Genomic DNA, 20,612 nt, shown 5'->3' with positions numbered 1-20,612 from the left:
TGCTTCTTTTGGATGGAATGACTGTTCCAGAGAAGAGGTTATCTCTGAGAACTATACCTGTCACTCCAAAATGTACTGCTTATGAAGCAGATGAGGTTTAGGTCTCTAGATTGGGTAATTCTGATGCTACTTATTTTGCTAATGTACAATAGGTTCATCAGATTCGGATCAGAGGATTCTTTGTAGTTCAGGCATAGATCATGTACTAGCAATCTCTAGGAGACTGAATACCAGGATAGGGCTTTGAGACAGTCCATGTAGGATATGTTATTTAGGCCATGTGTTCTTTTTGTGCGGAATTTCTGTAGATGTTCCAGTTATTACATATACCTGGTTAGGTACAGACCAAAAGGATCACTGTACTCAATGATTTGTCTGATTAAGGGCTGAGTACTGTGGAACAATCACAGTAGAAAGCACTCTGTACATACGAACATGCAAGGCTGAACCAAATCCTGAATTACACACGAGTAGCCAGCATGTGGGGAAAAAAAAGGCACAAAATACCAAACGAACGTTAGATTAAGCCAAAAGGCTAAATCCCTTTATTGTCCATACCAGTTTCAGCCACAAAGCCTTCATCAGTGGAACATATGTGATTCTGTTCCACTGATGAAGGCTTTGTGGTTGAAACCATTATGGACAGTAAAGGGATTTAGCCTTTTGGCTTAATCTAACGTTCATTTGGTATTTTGTGCCTTTTTTCCCCCACATGCTGGCTACTCATGTCTAATACTGTGGAACAATGACATAATTGAAGCTAGATGTCATACCACTGTTCATAAGTTGCGTAATATAAAAATGCTTCCTTAAAACCATAGATACATGAAAGTCAAAATCCAGGTTTTCCCAAATCTCTGACTGCTGGGTCTATTCTTAGGAGTGTATTATCAATGTCATAGTTTACAGGGTAAGCTGTCTACCAAAATGATACAATTATGCATTTCTTTGCACTGAATTTTAGACCATGGCATTGGCACCAGTTATTAGCTATTTCATGACTTCTTGGCTGGTGTTTGGGTCATTGAGGGATTCTATGACTGTACCTACTTTGCAATCATCTACAAACATGGTCAGCCAGAGGCCCTTGACATTGGCTTTGACTTCAGGGAAGTCAATTTCAAAAAGGAGCAGTCCTGGCACCATGCCTTGAGTGAATCTACTAGTGACTGGCCTCTTTGTGGAGGTTGGCTCCCCTAGCCTAACTTTTTCTGCCCCAAATGTGAGCAATCTGACTTCCCAGTGGGTGACATAGGGGTTTATACCTAATTTTGTAAGTTTGTCTACAATGCATGAGTAGGGTATTGTGTCAAATGCTTAGGCCAGGTCAAGGTAGGTAGTATGCACTGTTTTGCTCTCGTCCTTTGCTTTGATGCCCTACTGAAAGAAATCCACCAAGGTTGAGTAGATAATGACCTTCTGGTGAGACATTTATTTATTTTATTTTATTTATTTGTTTATTGACATTTGATAACCAGGTTAGTCCAATTGAGGCAGGGGCCCATTTTCAGTGGAGACCTGAGAAGAAAAGCTCCAGAAGTATTACATACGTTTACAATAAAAATCATATTAAAAATAAAAATAAGAGTAAAAAATTAAAACCACCATGAAACATAATAAGAAAATCAAAAGTTAGAGAATATCTGTACATAGAGTAGGTTAAATAAAAATTGACAGATCTAGACAATATCACACATGAAGTACATACAAATCGATAAACCATTCAATCAAAAAAATATGGTAGTGAGGGGAGAGGGAGGTATAAAGGTATATGAGGCAAGTACAAGGAAGTAAAGAACAGAATAGGGAAAAAGTGTTAATTTGAGAAGAGAAGAGGCTGGATCAAATGGGGGTTAGAAAAGGGCAGGACCATGTACTCTGAAGAAAAATTTTTAATTTCTTTTTTGAACAGGTGTTTTTGATGAATGCTTCTTATGTTTTGAAGGAGTGAGTTTCAAGCATGTGCAACAGAGTGTTTGTACAGGGACATTCCTATATTTTTAATGAGGTGTTTGCTGGAAGTATAAAGGTGATGATGGGAGTTGTAGTAGGAGACTAGGTTGGCGATGGTAGGGCAGGAAGAGGGGTCATTCAGGATAGAGTGTGTAATGTGAAGTTGGGGCAACAGTAGTTATTTAGAGAATTCTGGCCATGGATTGATTTGAGTGACATAGTGGTGGGATTTATAGGGGATATTAGAGGCAAACCTGGCTATTTTGTGTTAAGTTTGCTCTAGTTTAGTGATAAGTGAAGTTTGAACATTAGCAAGAACAGGAGCAGCATAGAGAAGACAGGGTAAAAGAAAGGACTGAGCGAGGGAAGGTTTGGAAGAAGGTGACAGAAATTTCTGGTTACGATAGAGAAGTCCTAGTTTCTGGTGGGTCTTCTTTATACATTGTTGGATACGAGTATTAAATTTTAGTTCATCATCAATAATTACTTCAAGTAGTTTGGTATGGGGTTCAGGTTTGATGATGGTGTTATTAAGAGAGGTGATAGAGAAATAGGGTCTGTGCTGGGCAAGTGTTTTAGGGAAGAAGAGAAGGAGTAGATTTTTTTTTCAGTATTGGTTATCAGAGACCCAGGTTTCGACAGAGGTGAAGATTTGTTGAGTAAGAGCTAGAAGTTTATGAATGTTGTGGGCAGAGGTGATAAGGGTGGAGTCATTGGCATATTGTAGAGGTGTAGAGAAGTTAGTAGCGGAGTGAAGTTTGTTAGTGAATATGTTGAACAGAAGGGGGCCTAGAATCGATCCTTGGGGAACTCCAATATTTACATGGAGGAAAGGAGAGAGGACAGTTTGCCAGCAGATAGATTGTTGAATGTCAGAAATGTAGCTAGAGAACCAGTTGGTGGAAGAGGAAGACAGATGTAGATCAAAAAGTTTAGTAAGGAGTTTAGAGTGAGACACAGTATCAAAGGCCTTTGAAAGACCAAGGAATAGGCAGGAGTGAGCAAGTAATTGTCACAGGTGTCAACTATTGTTTGAGTATAGGAGCATAATGCAGTGGCTGTGCTATGGTGGGGTCTAAAGGCATGTTGGGTAGGAGTAAGGAGATTGTTCTCAAGAAGGTGTTTGATTAACTGAGCATGGCTGAATTTTTCTAAAATTTTAGAAAGGGATGATGGGATAGCAATGGGTCTAAAGTCAGAGGGATCAGTAGAGTTGCCGCCTTTGTGAAGAGGGATTGTATAAAAGGATTTTCAGATATTTGGGACAAGGGCCTGAAAGATGAAATGATTAATAAGTATAGTGACAGGGTAGGTGATGGATTGTGCAGATATTTTTAGGAAGTGGGAGGGTAGTTGGTTGGCAGAGGGTAGGAAGGCTGAAGTTTATTTAGAAGAAATTTAATAGTGGTAATTGGGACTGGTTGGAAAGAAAATGTATTGGGAAGAGTTTTGTTAAGAGGTGATAGAGGAGTTGGGTGAGATGTACTATCTTGTGTGAGCTTTTGGATAGTTTTTTATGAAAAAGTTGTTGAGGGGAGTGTCAGTCTCAGTAGCAGTGTTGTGCAGAAAGGGGTTGGGAGTAGTGGGTTTACCTGGGTGGAACAGGTTGTTGATGGAGGTCCAGTTTTTCTTTGGATTTTTGTGAGGTCTGCATTGGTTAGAGGAAAAATAAGCTCTCTTATCTTTGATAACTAGTTTTTTGGTCTGGTTTCTGTGCTCTTTGTATGTCTGAAGTAAGGGCGGGTATTTATTTTTAACTCAGGATTTCCAGGTGCTATCTCTTTTGAGCATGATCAATCGGGTTTGTTTTGTAAGCCAGGGAGCATAGTTGAATTTAATTCTGATTTTTCTAGATTGGCAATAGAATCAAGAGTGCCACGGAAAATCTTATTGAAGGACCTTACAGCCTCATTGAGAGGGAGATGCTATAGGAAGAACCAATAGATTCCAGATAGTTTAGAGTTAAAAGTGTCTGGGTCAAAATGGGTGAGGTTCCAGCATATTCTGTAAGTATGGTCTTTAGGAAAATGTTGGGTGGATCTATAAATAAAGGCTAGGGAGTGATCACTTAAAGAGTTTGGAAGTATGCCAGGGTTATAGTAATGGTTGAGAGCTGAGGTAAGAATCCAGTCAAGGATAGGTGCAGAAAGGGAGTTGTGTTAGTTCTGCCGGGGGTAGAAATATGTTGGTGAAATCCATGGAGGTTGAGAGTATGGGTAGGGGATGAGGGGAACAGTATTAGCCCAGTCTATGTTAATGTCTCCAAGTATGATGGTTTCATAGGGGACATGTTGAGTGAGCCAGGAGAGAAAGTTCTCTAGGATTGGAATATTTTTGCTGGAGGGAATGCATATAGAGAATATGGCAATTTTTTTGTGTGAATTTAGATGACAGTTAATAATAAAGATTTCTGCAGGTGAGAAACATGGAACAGAGATGGAAAGAGGGGACAGGTTTAGTAGTTCAGAGTAGATAATAGCCACCCCCTCCTCACTTATTGGTTCTATCTGAGCGAAAGATACTGTAGCCTGGAGGTAAGATTATCGAGTTGAGGCAATGTGGTTTAAGTCAGGTTTCTGATAGAGTAAGGATGTGGGGAAATGTATTAGAAATCCAAGACTGCAGTTCTGTTATTTTATTTACAATGCTTTGAATATTTAGTGAGAAGATTTTTAGTGATTTAGACGGGTGAGTGTTGTTAGGAGGGGGTAGGTGTGGGGAATATTAGTGTTGAGGTATTGTGCAAGCGATGGGTGGGAGGTCCTGGGTTGGGGGTGGATGTCCCCATCCAAGAGAAGTGTGTCAAAGAATGTGAGAATATAGAAGCACAGATTCAAAGTAGAAGGATATCTAGGTTTCCGACTAGTGGGGAGAGATGAGCTAGAAATGTGGTAATTTTGAAGAGGTCAGATGGTGAGGTGGGGAAGGGTGATGGCGAAACTAAATATGGATGAGAGATAGAGTGGATGTTGTGAGTATGAAGGAGGATGGAAGAGAAGGGTTGAAGGCAAAGTGAAGTATGGCAGGAGGTTGTTAGTGAGAGGAAGAAGAGAAAGGAGACAGAGAGATAGAGGTGCTGCATGATAAGAGAGTAGAGAGAGGGAATGAGTAGTAGATATGGCTGATATGTAGTGGTATAGGGTATGAGAGTGGGAGGTGATGGTCCTGTATGAGAGGAGGAGTATGTGGTAGGGAATGGATGGGACTAGGAAGGGGATGGGGTAGGTAATGAGCCTATACAGAAGGAGAGTGTAGAAGGAGTCATTGTCAAGGAGAGAAGGTGTTAATTAATTAGGTTCATAGGTTCATAGGTTCATAGGTTGGTACTAGGCTATCAGCCCTAGGGCCTATACAAGCCTAGCCATAACAATTCCCTGGCTATTTCTTCCCACATTATTTACTTTCCTTAGAGTGGCTGATTGGGTGGAGGAAAAGGAAGGGGTGTGATGTAGAGAGTATAAATGTAATGAAAGAGGGTGTGGGTGGAAATGGGGGTAGGGTAGGGGAGCGGAGTGACCCCAAGCATAGCGAGGGTGAACAGAGAGAGTTAGCCCAGCTGGAAGAGGTGCATGAATCAAGAAAAAAAAAACAATCAGGTATACACTGAAATGATGGTAGTTTGAAGGTAAGTTATACACTGCCTTACTGGTATCACAGGTGTTGGGGGGAGAATATGCATGTTACAAACAGCAGACACTTTTAGTCCTGAGCTTATATTAGTTTCCTTTAACACCAGATAATAGCTTTTCCTAAACTGATATGTGTTAGGAGTGCCGAGGGTATCTCAAGGGAGAATTATGTTAGAAGAACAAGAGAAGGCGGGAGGCTATGAACCAGAACTTGGAGAGAGCTGTGAGATGAGAAAAACAATCAACCAGCTAGCCCAGGTCAATACCTAAAGCTGTCTATTTATTTATGTGAACTCAAAAGCAGATTTAGTAGAGCATCAAGGAGATAGAATATAAAATAAATGCAAAGCTTTGGGAAACTGTATATATGTGTTACAATAAACAGAAGAATGAAATATAAGAAAATACAATCAATGTAATATATAAGATATATAAAATATAAGAATATAAAATGAATGCAAAATTTTGAAAACTGAATATATTTGTTACAATAAATAGGAGGAAAATGGGGTGCAGTAGTGTGCACAGCAGAAGAATCCATAGGAGTATCACAGAAATTATAATAGACCTACACTGCTCACAGTCTGTTGATAAAAGTAGGACTTGCAGTAGCTTTTACTGGTTTGTATGGGGTTCCACTCTCTGTGTTCTTGTATACAGGCAGTTGCTTCAGTTTTTTTTTTTTTTTTTGATTTTATTGGACTTTTGAATGTAATTAAGGGACTGTAAGGAAAGAGAGAGAGAGGGAGATGTTAATATGAAGCCAGAAAAGGGAGTAGGTGAAGTAAAAAAGTGGGAATAAGAGACAAACACGAAAATACCACAATTTAAGTAGTTTAGCTAAGCAATACCTAATCAAATAAATTTGTTAAGAAACATGCAGTAATAATTAATAAGAAAGTCACCCCTTTCAGTAATATGTAATTCAGTCTATTGCCACCATAATTTCGCAGAATGCAGAGTAATTCATTGTCAGTAAACTTTTCCAGCGGTAATGCATGCCAACAGAACTGAGCAACATGGTGGCAAGACATAAAATTACAGTAGAACCATACAGTTTCTACACAATACAGTAACAAAATAGGCACTTAAATAAGCTAAGTAGTAAAATCTAGTACAGGTTGAAACAACACAGCAGCTGAACACAGATGAGAGCGATCAGTACCAATTTAAAAGCAGTAACAGCAATGTGTTCTAGTAAGCTATTTAACAAAATCCGACTTAGTCAAGCTGAAACAGTGCATTTCCAAACTGGAAACAGTAAAATGCAACAAGTTTAACAGTAAAAGGTCATTACTTCATTAAAGCAAGTAAACCTACAACTCCACACTAAATAGGAAATCACCAAGACAGCATAAATATTATACAGGTGGAGTTATAAACTTAAACAATTTAAAAGCTAAAAAAGCAACGTGTACTAGTAAGCTTTTAACAAAATCAAACTAAGTCAAACTGACAGTGCATTTCCAAAGTAAACAATAAAATGCAGCAAGTTTAACAGTATAAGTTCATTACTTCCTTAGCGTAATTAAACCTACAGCTGCACACTAAATAGGAAATGACCAAGACAGCATAGGTATTTTACAGGTGAAGCAATTTAAAAGCAATAATAACAATGTGCTCTAGTAAGATGTTTAATAAAATCAGACTAAGTCAAGCTAAAATAGTGACTTTCCAAATTGTAAACAGTAAAATAAAAGTTTATCAGTAAAAGGTGATTACTTCCTTAAAGTAAGTAAACCTACAACTCACTCTAAATAGGAAATGACCGAGACAGCATAGAAATTGTATAGGTGGGGATATACACTTAAGCAAGTTGCATAACACAAGTACTAAAATGCCATCAGGGGAATACAATGAAGCCTACATGGAGTGATTTGCCATGTAGGCATAGTGGCACAGCCCCAACACTGAATTTGGCAGCAGAGTGCTACAATAAACAGGGCAGGGGGGTGTGAAAGAATGTGCAGACACGGAAGTGTCCGTGGAATGCAAATCACCTCATAAACTGGTGAAATCCATGCAAATGAGGTTGATTTGTGATCCAATAAGCAGAAAGGCACCCGTCTATGTGCCATGTTGGTGTTAGAAATGTATGCAGACAGAAACTCTCTACAGGAATGTAAAATTTAAATGGGCTGTAAAAGCCCAAATGGAAGGGTGGCTATTGCACTGTAGGCATATAAATTGTGAAAACTATGGCCAGTGAGTCCAAAAAGCAATGCAAATCAATAAAAAATATATTTTTAATACATATATTACGTTTACGCAGCACGTAGTGCACACAAATATGCTATTATGCAAAAGAAAAAAAAATTTAAAGTTTAAAAAGTGAAAATAAGACATTTGCAAACATATTGCATTATAGTGCCCACCATGCAGAGTCTTACAATGGCAGGCTTTAGTGGTTGCTATGGAGGCAGGACTTGGAGTAGTGAAGTATCCAGGGTATACTCAATTAGCTATATGTAAATGAGCTGGAGTTACTGAATAGCAAAAAGGGCCACTGTGTCCGCAGATACAAACCATGGTAGGGCTAGAACTGTGTAGGTAGTAGTAGAACAGGCAGCTGACATCAAAAGGGGGTGTGTCACGCTATGTGTAAGCAGATTGGAAATCAGCAGCACCTGTTTGTGCTCAGCTAAGCACTGCTAAGCAGGGTGGTGTCTGATGCTGATGAGCTGTGTTTAGTCCCACAGTTCATGTTTAGCTAGTTTAAGAAAAGCTAAGCATGCCCATACACAGGGGAGTGTCCAAACTGCTGAGCACTGCTTATACTAGCACCATGGGTTTGTGTGCCATGCCCCAGTGCTTAGCAGTGAAAGAATTAAAAAAAAAAAAAGAAATATTTAGAGGAAGCCAATCAAGTAGAAATGACTGATAAGCCCTGTTCAAAAGACACTGGCCCATTCAAACCCCCAATTATATACCTGTCAGGTAGAATGCATCATAGTCAGACAATCACACAGGATGCATCTGCAGCACACCAGTATAAAGTATGCATACACCCCAAAATCTGATTTTTCTCACATACACTGCACCATTGGAGTACATACTTGAGAATTTTAACTGACAAAATTATAGGGGCTGCTGCTGCTTCTCTGCTACAGCTGTGTGTGCTAGAGGCTGAGGTCAGTGATGATGCTGATACAGACTGAGAATGAGAAGAGTGTTCAGGCCCAGGGTAACCATCCAGGGGCTACATGAGCTGGAGATTGTAGAGCACTACAGGATGGACAGGGACATACTAGAAGAACTCACTGAGCTCTGCTGCCCTCAACTCAGACTCAGAGCCAACAGAGGGGAATCCATCCCAGTGGAAACATAGGTATGTTAAGCTCTTAGAATATTAGTTACAGGTACTTTTCAAAGACCAACTGGGGACATAATGGTGGTATCACAGGTATCTGCATCTAGGGTACTCCACCATTTCCTGGATGCCATGCAAGCACATGGCAGTGAGGACATTTATTTACCCTACACCCCTGAGGAGAGGGCCAGCAATATGTGTCCCTTCCACTGTGTAGCACAATACCTTGAGGTACTGGGTGCCATAGACTGCACTACTGTGCACATCAAAGCACCACCCGGTGAAGAGGGTAGAGTCTACATCAACCACAAGGGGTATCACTCCATCAACTGCCAGGTCATGAGCAATGCCCAAGGCACTATCATAAATGTGTGTGCTGGCAGATCTGGCAGTTATCATGACTCCCACATCTGTCATGCATCACAGCTGTACCAGACGTTTGCCAGGGGGGACATCCCATACAGCCATCTACTGAGAGATGCTGGCTACACACTAGAACTGTGGATGATGACACCCATCAGAAATCACACATTCCAACCTAAGAATGCCATAATGAGGCACACGCACAAACTAGGAACATCATAGACCATATGTTTGGGCTGCTCAAGTCACGGTTCCACTGCCTTGATATAGCTGGTGGAGCCCTGCAATACTCTCCAGCAACATGTGCACACATGTTCACAGTATGTGTCATGCTACACAATATGATCCTGCTTACACATCTGTGGCAGGAATATCACAGGGAAGGAACACACAGCCCCCTACCAGTGCCAAGGTCCCCACAGTCACAGGGGGACTTGAAGGAGGAACCCCTCTGAGCCTGTCCCTGTAGGTAGATGTAGGTGTGCTCAGTATGCCTTGGCCTTGGCGAAGAGGCAATGCATAGTACATGCACTGACATTCTAGGGACCTAGGGACTGACACCTCACTCCAACTCACATACATACTAAAAAGGATGTCAACCACAAAACACAACCTGTACCATAACATGTACTGGCTGTGTACTGCATGCATCTGACAGAGTCAGCCCTGAAGCACTGTTACATAAACTGCTACAAGCAGAAGGTAGGTCAAACTTTGTTACAACAAATGCATGGGGTACTACACTATGGTAGCATAGGTATGGACCTGCTGGATGTATGCAAGGAAGAATGGGCTAGCAGGAAGCTGCAGACAACTGACAGCTATGTGGGACAACATGAACTCTCTGCCCAATACTGGCCACCCCATAATATGCAGTAGGCCCGGAGCTAGCAAAAGCCACTGCACTATATGAGGGAATTACAAACAGTGGGGTCATAGGACAGATGCTTGACTGTTAATGGTAGAGTCGCCTACCACAACACAGCCATGTCCCCATACAACTGCAGTAAATTACATTTGCAAGGTAATAGCAGCAGACCACACAATCCCAGGGCTGTCCTAATAAACCTAGTGACATGTTCCATTTCCACAATATGCAGGGGTCAATGTGCAATGTATGTCTGTGGTTGACAGTGTCAGGAATTAAACTGTACTGTCTGGTGGCTGCCGTGGCTTAGTGGGCTAAGTACATTACCACGGTTGGTGGTGCTCATGATTTGAGACTGGCTGCACCTACTATTTTGCATGTGAGTTACACCTATGGTAGGAGTTCTACAGACTGTCCATATGTCACTATTTGTTACTGTAGGAAAGCTGGACAAAGCCAGAGACAATGAAGGGACAGGGGGCCACAGATATGGACAGTACAGTGCTCTGAGTAACCTAGACGTTGGCTAGTAGAACAGCAGGTTGTAACAAATCAGAGTAGCAGCAGGATGTCAAGGCTGTCACATAACTGTGTCAGTACTTACAAGTTAGTGGGCTAGATCATACCCCTCAAATGTAAGAGTGTCACAGACTGTCCACATTTTTGTCTCATATATATGGTCTCTTTTTCATAACCTTGCATTTTTCTGACAAACTACTGGTGAATCAACAAAGGCTGACGTGAGAAAATAATAACAGACAGTTGAGATGTACACTTCATACCCATCCGAACATTTATGCTAATATAAAATCTGAGTTCTACCAACTGTCTAAGTTTGTAAGAGCAACATGAAACACTTGTCTCTATGTTTGTGCCTGTGTCTGTGTCCCGAGCTTTCTCCAGATCTCTGGCTACAAGACCTTGAGATGTATGGGCGCCATGTAGCCTTATAATAACACAAACTGTCTGAGAACCAGAGTAGACATATGGGGTGCTAGGCTGGACATCCTACAAAACAGGTACAGTCAGAGATGTGAAATCTGTAACCCAGTGTGTGGTGTTACATCACATAACCCAGTCACAGCATACCTACAACTACATAGAGCAGCAACTGTTGAGAAATCCAGGAACTGGAGCAGGGCAGGACAAAGGCCCACATATAAGGAAAAGGAGGACCTAATGGCCAGTCAAATATAGAAAGTGCAGAATAGAACAGTTAGTGCAGTAGCATGGGTCCCAAGCGGTGTATGGAGTCTGTAGCCCAAATGTCTCTCAGCAGTTCCTCACATCAATCCACAATGATATGCCACTGATATACAGGAAATCACATTGCTATGTAAAATGTACCAGACATATGATGCAAATACCTGTTCAGTCTAATACACTCAATAAACACCCTAGACATGAGTCAGATATTATGGACAGCACACAGCAAGAAAATCCCTCAGGCATCATATCAGGGAGGTGCTGGACTGTTTAATCAGGTGCAGCAGTCAATTGTCTGTAGCATACAAACTCCCAGAATGGAGTACTGGTATATCTGACCTGGAGTCCCCTTGTAAGTACTAATGGTCGCACTGGGCATGCTCCTACACTTAGCTAATTTCCCCCCATGTCTGAAGGCACATCTGACTGAGATATCCATATATATCTGAGCATAAAGACAGCAATGTATACCTAACCATCTCTCCCTATCCCTATCAGACATGATTGCCCTATTCTATCAGTATGTGGCACATATAAGATATATATGGATCTGTAGAGTTTTATATAAATACACACACACACACACACACACACACACACATATATATATATATATATATATGTATATATATATATATATATATTTACATATAATATATATCATATAGAGAGAGATAGAGAAAGTGGAGTGGGAGAGAGAGAGAGAGACAGACACACACACACACACACACACACACACATACACAAAGGCATATAGAGTGATGTATTGCTGCAACCACTTGTACACCAAGTTTAACCAGAGGTGCATGCAATTAGTACAGTGAGCTGTAGTGTATAATAGTAGGTAGGGGTTCTAATCTCACATCAGCCACTGTGTGTGTGTTTATGTAGATATTCCACATACAGTAATAAAATCATGCTCAGCAGGCCTATGTCTGTGCAATGGTCACTCTTTTTAAGGTCCTGTGACCAGTTTTCTCCACAACAGTGGCCATCCTGTCAACAGCTGCTGATGTCATCCACCCCAACAGCAGTGGCAGACACTCTCCAAATGCATAAGCTATGTGTTGCGTGTGATAACTACATAGTACTGCAGTATATACAACTAGATAGGTAGTGCGTCTAATCCTAGCAATGGAAACTCAATGGGTGTGTGTGTGTGTGTGTGTGTGTGTGTGTGTGTGTGTGTGTGTGTGTGTGTGTGTGTGTGTGTGTGTGTGTGTGTGTGTGTGTAAGTATATCCCCTTACAGCAGTGTGTATGTCTTGCCTATGTGTGTGCAACACCAATACATTTTAAGGGCTGTGCCTAGCTGTAAAAAACCCATTGGCTTACTTCACAGGGCCTGCTGATGTCATCCACCTTAGAAACACAATTAGACACTCTCTATGCACATAAGCTCTGTGGTACATCCAATAAGTACTTAGCACAGTATATACAACTAGATAGGTGGGGGCTCTAATCCCAGCAATGGCAACTCAGTGTGTGTGTGTGTGTGTGTGTGTGTGTGTGTGTGTGTGTGTGTGTGTGTGTGTGTGTGTGTGTGTGTGTGTGTGTGTGTGTGTGTGTGTGTGTGTGTGTAAGCATATCCCCCCTGCAGAAGTGTGTGTGTGTGTGTGTGTGTGTGTGTGTGTGTGTGTGTGTGTGTGTGATCATTATACCATGCATGCAATAAGCCTTTGAAGCACAGTTAGACACTCTCCATATACATAAGCCTTGTGGCGCAGTCAATAAGTATGTAGCACTATAGTATATACAACCAGATAGGTAACGGCTCTAATCCTAGCATCGACAACTCAGTATATGTGTGTGTGTGTGTGTGTGTGTGTGTGTGTGTGTGTGTGTGTGTGTGTGTGTGTGTGTGTGTGTGTAAACATATCCCCTGCAATAGTGTGGCTGTCTTGGCTGTGTGTGTGATGGTTATACTATTTTAAGAGCCTGTGCAAACCTGTTAACCCCCTTACTGGCAACCTATTCAGGGCCTACCTTAGAAGCACATTTAGACACTCTCTAAACACAATGGCTCTGTAGTGCATGCGATAAGTATGTAGCACTATAGTGTATATAACTAGGTAAAGGAATTGCATCCAGAAAAAAAATGGTCATTACCTATGTAGAGTCCTAAGTCAGTACACAAATAAGTTACTACCACACCCTGTTTAGCATGTATCTATCCAGACATCTGCACCAACTAGAAAGGCCATGGTAATACCCACAAAGGTAATCCATGGCCTCCAACACCTGCCCCATGGAAACAGGCTCGAATCAGTAATGGTCCACTCGGTATTGGACAAGTTGATCCAAGGTGGGCTGTGTTGCACCTACAAGGCAATGTTGGACCCTGCTCTTCAACAGCTGCCTCATATATGCGAGTATAACTCCTCATGCATTACCTGCATGCTGGGTGCTGTCACCAAATTCCCTAGTGATGTGGACATCCCCCAAGAGGGTCTCACGCAGACACATGGCAGGTGCCAGAAACATGGGCTCAGGCTGCATACCACAATATGCAGCATTATCCCCTTTGGTGAGAGGGACATCCCCGCATATTATCACAGCACTAACAACATCCTAAGCACGCAATCAGCTGAGAGTGATTTGTGCACACAGGTTGATGGCAACATGACATTAGACCACCATGTTATTTCTGTTGTAAGGAAAGCCTTCTACATGTAACCAACAAGATGAAAACCAGACTTATAAATCTAAAAATCAACACACAAAGTTGGAATCAGGTCAAATATGTCAGCAAACAGTCTTTATTTAATATACGGTTAACGCTTTCATCTGGTATAACTCACCAGACTTCATCAGACCAAATGATGAAGTCTGGTGAGTTATACTAGATAAAAGAATTAACTGTATATTAAATAAAGCCTTCTACATGGCCCGTCTCATACATAATAGTATGTCATCCTGGGACATGGAGTTCATAACATCCCTGTATTCTCCCTAATAAGGCTCAGTAGTGAGTATAATGCTCCTTTTGTGATGTACCTTGCAAAGCACATGCAGCATCTGGGTCAATCACAGAAGTTCCTCAGGGAATACCAGGGCCTCAACCATCTACAATGCACAGATAGGCTATAAGCCCATCCCTCTGCCACTGTCATGCAAATTCCTCAAAAGTGACCTCTGTCTTGCATACAAGGTGATCATAGACTCCATCTTGATGGGACTGATGCACAACTGCAAGTCAAGCTCCACTCAATTAACCCACACACATGCCTTCAACCTGGTCTGTGACATCAACAGGACTTGTGAGCAGGTTAGATTTATGTTCCACACACACTCAGCTAGCTGTAGAAGGGACACCCTGTCCACATCAGGCAGAGTACTTATTTACACCTTTTCAAGGGCAACCTGGATGAATGGCTGTTTAACAGGGCATACGACCTTGGGATACCAACTGTGTCTCTGATGGACTATGGTATCAGGTGGTGACTTGCATACACATGGTCTAAACTCCAGGCTAGGCTTATGAGGGCCTCAGAGCCAATAGCCTAGTTACCTTGTATGATCCTAAGTATAGCAGTTTTGGCCCTGTGTGCTGTGACAGACTGTGTTGTTATGTGTCCACACTATGATCCTTAGTATACCAGTTATGGCCCTGTGTGCTGTGATGGACTGTGTTGTTATGTGTCCACACCCATCACTGTCTTCTACTGTCATGTGTCCCCTATGGGCAACATACCAGTACCATGCCATACAGCCACCATCAGACAAATAGGTGAGTGGTATGACAGGTGTATGGGGACAGTCCAGCAACATGTGTGTGACACAATTACAGACAGCACTGCAAACTTGTTGTAGGGTTTCCTCCTTGTGGGTGTCCAACATCCACAGTACACAGATGTTTGCAAAATGTATACATGTGCCTGATATATGTGGACCCTCTGTCAGATAAATGTGGATGTCTGTAAAACAGTTGGACAATATGTAATAGTTGTTTATAGACTGTGGGGAATCTGGCTGTCACATGCCAGACACCTCAGAAAACAGTTATGGTACTTTAATATCTGGTACTGTATTCATTCCCTTACATTGCATGCTCAATATGTACACTCAGTTGCTGAGGTGGTGCCTGTGTCTCCCCAACTACTACTGGCTATACCCTGCTGTCCTGCTGCAGTGGTTCAACAGGTATGGTAGCCATACCTCTCAGGCAATGATATACAGATGTTGAGTACACAGTGACCTAGCCAGAGTATGTCAGGAACAGTCAAGGACACATTGACAATGCTTGAACTATGCATGTGTGACATTCATAGACTGAAAAGAGCAGGCTGACTGTACATCATGTAATATGCCAGCTGTATCCACCACTACTGACTGCCACTATTGTCTAATACACAATCCAGTAGCATTCATACATGAACTGACCATTGCTGGGGGGGCTCAGGGGCCACAGCTGTGATTTATGTCACAGCAGGCAGAGCCAAAATAGAAGCCTGTAGCTGCTGGACAGCTAACAGCAACATGTAATTTCAAGATATTTACCACAGACCTCTATTGTTGTAATCCCTATTTCCCATGACTTCATCCTCCTATCTGCATCCCATTACATGAGGAATACTATTGCATACCTGGTATACTGCTGTACTCCTTTATGTGCAGAAATCCTGTGGTAGAATGCTAGGATAGGGCAGTCTGTCATCATAGAGAAAGTCACAGACCTGTTTACCATAGGCAACAACTTGCCTTTTGTGGGTAATGCTCATGAACAGTTGATTGCCTGTGGACCACTCTGTGGCTCAGACTTGCTAATTGCATCCAGAACAGCTGGGTTGCATTTTCATTAGCCAAAGTCATGGCAACACAGTGCTGTATTTGAGGCCTTCATGTAGGCCTTGGCCCTTTTCCTGGCTTGTGAGAAGGACATTATCAAGATGTGGGGCCTACAGCATCACAGGGGGTAGGTTGAAATACTGTCCACTGTTTGGATTTATGTAGTATGTCCACAGTTTTGCATGCTATGTTTGGTCATTGTGAACTGACTTTCTGATTATGTGTTACATTACTATTTAACAATGTGGACTGATGTCAGTAAGGAGATAGTTGTCAGTGTCATACGTCACTTGCATCAAAATATGCATGCTGCTGCAGTAGCAGCTGGTCTATCAGCTGTGTATGTTTGTAGGGGAAGACTTTGACACATGTCCCTGTCACTTGACCATTCCCCCCACCACTTTATGTATGGATGTTGTGTGGATTCCCTCATCTAGGTGTTTGGGAGGTATGTTAGGCCTGTAGCAAGTAGCTAAACATACTGATGCATATGTTGTAGGCTGCAGCTGCTGTATTCTGCCCAGGAGTCATACTGTGGATTGTGAACACATTGGGGGACAGCAAGTTGTATATGTGAGTGAGGGAGCAGTGTCAGTTTTGTTGTCACAGCATAGCTAGGGTGAGGGTACCCATAACAGTTCAGGGGAGACATGGGCCTCTGGTATATATGTTATGTAATAGTGCCATCCAGAGAGTGGTAGGTGACATTTAGGACACCTATACATACTTGTGAAGTGTGTCCCAACCTACAGTTCTTTGAGATGCTAATATGGTTGACAGTGACTGCAGTAGCAGTAACCAGTTCTGCTTAAAATCACATTGGTCAGTCATTTAAATGTCTTGACAACTATGTCCTTGACATGCAACACACTGGAATGGAAGTCAGGACTGTGGGTGGAAAAATGTTAAGCATGCTAGCAATGTAACTGATTGAGCCACAGAGTTAATACTATAGCAGGTGTATTTGCAAGACATATGTGCATGCATACAGTCTGTTACACAGTATTGGCATGAACATGTCTAATCGGATGGGTATGATGTGTGACACTGAACTGTCTGTCATGATTTCATAATCTCAGTGTGCACTGACTTGCTAGTACTTCAGCGCACACAACATAGGTTGTGTGACAACTGTGCCAAATGTAGGTTGCACAACTGTGGACATTCCACAGCATTATGTGCAGTTGTCAGCTCTTCCTGATATCCTAGGCTTCATTTACATCCATCAGAATTTATTTGTCTGTGTACTGGTTTGGTGTCTATATCACAGTCCCAAGTGAATTGTAATTTTTCCCAGTATATGTACAAGCAGTCTATGACTGGCAAAAAGGATATGTTTATGGAAAGACGTGTTGTACTTCAGAGCTGAATGGCCTAGTGGGCTAATGCACTATGCTGTAGTTGACAGGGTACCTTAGGATTGAGAGTTGGCTGCATTGAATATTATTTCCTTATGTGCATCACTGATAATTAGAATATGTTTATGAAACCGCCTGCAATTCTTCAAAGCTGAGTGGCCTAGTGGGCTTTGCACTATGTCCTAGGTGGCAAGGTCCTGGGTTTGAGACTTGGTGATAATTTTGCTAATGTGCAGAACAGTGTCAGAAAGATAGAAGGTGATTAAAGCAGTTTTAAGCAGCTTTAAGTACATCTTAATAACACCATTATTGAAGTTGTCCCCAACACCAAATTACTGGGAGTCATCATTGATGACAAGTTAACATTTGACCTGCACATTCCCAGTAACATCAAAAAAACTCCATCAAAAACTAGGTGCCCTGTACAGGCATAACTATTTTGTCAGTCTCTCCACTAAAATGACTCTGGCTGCTTCCTTCCTCCTTCCAGCACTTCTCTATGGGACTCCTATCCTCACAAAACTGCAGTCCTCCATGCAATCAAAACTAGACTCTAATTATAACAAAACTGTGAAATTTGCTACAAATGCTAAATATTTCATCCATCATTGTTCCGCTCTGCATCAAATTAATTGGCTAGAATCCCAACACTATCTCACATTCTTACAACTAACTACAGCCCACAAGCTCATCTACCACCCAGAAACCTGCCATTCCCTCTCTCTCATTTTTTCTACTATCATCCAAATCGGCACCTAAGATCTGAAAACAAAATGCTACTATCCATTGAGAAATCCAAGCTCTCAGCCGGCTAAATGTTGAATTCCTACTGTGTATCTAAGGCATGGAATTATCTCCCCCATCACTGAGAGCAATCAGCGACCTGACCTCGATTGAAAACTCCCTCAAACCATATTTCTCTTCTAAATGGCTATGCCCCTGTTCCCAAACACACAACCAGAACTCCTGATTTAACCTCCAAGTGATATACCTCTAACTATCACATCATTTCCATCCTCCTACCTGTCACTTTCATCGGGCCTATCCTACCTTCCCACTTATACCCCCCTTCTATCATTCACTCTGTGCTTAATCTCCTCACAGCTACATACCTGGACTTTGTTACTTTCTTGTGTAGTTGAACTCACCCTATGCCCCAATGTAAATAGCATTTATAAACATCTTCTCAGAAATTATGTCTGTCTTTACTTGCCCATGTCAATAAATGTATTTTTTTCTTTACTCTAGCACTGTTGCTTCTATTACACAAAGTCATGCAATATAATTGCACTATATTATTTTCAATGATTGTATTTTTATATGGCAATGATTGGATTTTCTTCTTACACCGTTGCTTCTATTTATCAGTCTCATGCAATATAACTGTACTGTACAATCTTGTCTTTCTATCTAAGTGATTTTACTTTAATTGTATGTATCTTTGCAGAGCTTTTCTCCCTGAACTTCCACTGAAAATGGGCTCTTTTCAGCCTGGTGGACTTTCCGGGTTAACAAATGCAATAAATAAAATAAATCGAAATAAATAAATTTAAGTGGGTTTGCACAGGTTTGAGCAATGCGGCTCGGCACTTAGCCCCGCTTAAACCCATACTATTTACAAAAAAAGAAAAGAAAAAAGTGTGATAAGAAAGTGGTGAAATGGGGTCAAGTAGGGGGAAAAAACAATGTGAATGCCAGGTAGGGATGTGCAGGACAGGTGTAGGAAAGCTGTGCATGTTGTGGATAATTTGGAATTTGGAGCCTCACATCCTAGAGGAGGGGTGTGGGTGACATAACTTTGTTGATTAATTGCTGTGAAGATTGATTGTGGGCAGTGTAGGTGTGGGCAAAATGGAGAGCTATGTATGGGACGATATTTTTTTTGTGAGACAGATGCCTTTTTTTTTTTAAGGAGAGAGTGGAATGTTGGGGAAGGGCTATAGGTAAATGTGGGGAGGAAGTTGGGTAGGAGAGGTAGCATTTGCAAACAGACAAGACAGCAGACAGGGGTGCTATATGACACATGAGGGAAGTAAACACCTTGGACAGGGAGGGTGTTGTGGAATTGGAGAACCAAGTGCCCCCAGATGGCAGCAGTGGGAGTGAGCTTCTCACCTAGTGGCAGTCACTACTGCTCCTTCACGGCCCTGAAGGTGGCTGTACTGGGGGCTGGGCAACAGGGCCAGGCTGCCTCTCCAGGTTGACCAGTCTGTCCTTAATCAGGCACAGTCAATTGTCCAAATCATGCTGGAATATCCTGCAACCATCCCTGGGATCTGTCACTGGGCGAACGCTCTCTTTCTGCGCCCACTCCCAAGGGGGGTGGGTTCTGTCCCCTGATGTGGTTTCACCCGTAGGTGGTGCAGGACCAGTGGAGGGAGCAGATCCAGTTTGGGTCCTAGTTGTACTGGGACCCAGTGCCAAAGCCAGTTGAGGTAGGGTAGGTGCATCCGTGGGAACCAACCTATCCAGTAGAGTGGTGTTGTGGTGTTTCAAAGTGTATAGGTTAGTAATGAAGCGAACATGTGGTTGGTTATAACAGCATACAGAAAAAAATCACATCCCCTACAATTGTAACATGTCATAGCATATAGAACACAACAATATTGTAACAGCATGCCAGTAACAGTTATGGCATAAGGCCAACAACATAGGTAATTCAACAAGGTATGTTTGTATGCAACAGTTGTAATACATAACACTAATAAAACACAAGGCCCAACATAATGTTTTGTGAACAGCATATGTCAAATGTAAACCATACCCGATGATTAAGAATAATAAATTATGATGCAGATTAGGGGTGGGGGGAGAGAGAAAATCATGCCATTACTACCAGCATAGGCTATATTGTTTGCAAGAGAACTCTTATATACTCTACAGGTCTTCCCTTACTTTATGTATACAAGTGTGCAATAGCTTTCTGTAGTACCTACATACCTCTCAAGCTATCCACATGGGAGAGTATGGCCAAGCTGTAAACACCTACAGGTACACAACTACAGGGATTATTACATGTCAGGGAAACATATGTGACTACCAAGGAGTACTGTGGACTGATGTAGTGTGACTGTGCTATTGAGGTAAATCAAGTGGCTGTTAAATCTGTGTCCCAGGGATTTGACAACAGTGATCAGA

Source organism: Protopterus annectens, chromosome 2.part1, assembly GCF_019279795.1.
Source record: "Protopterus annectens isolate FY-2018-M chromosome 2.part1, PAN1.0, whole genome shotgun sequence".
Classification (NCBI taxonomy): Eukaryota; Metazoa; Chordata; order Ceratodontiformes; family Protopteridae; genus Protopterus; species Protopterus annectens.
The sequence above is the reverse complement of the archived record's forward strand: the minus strand, read 5'-3'. Positions refer to the sequence as shown.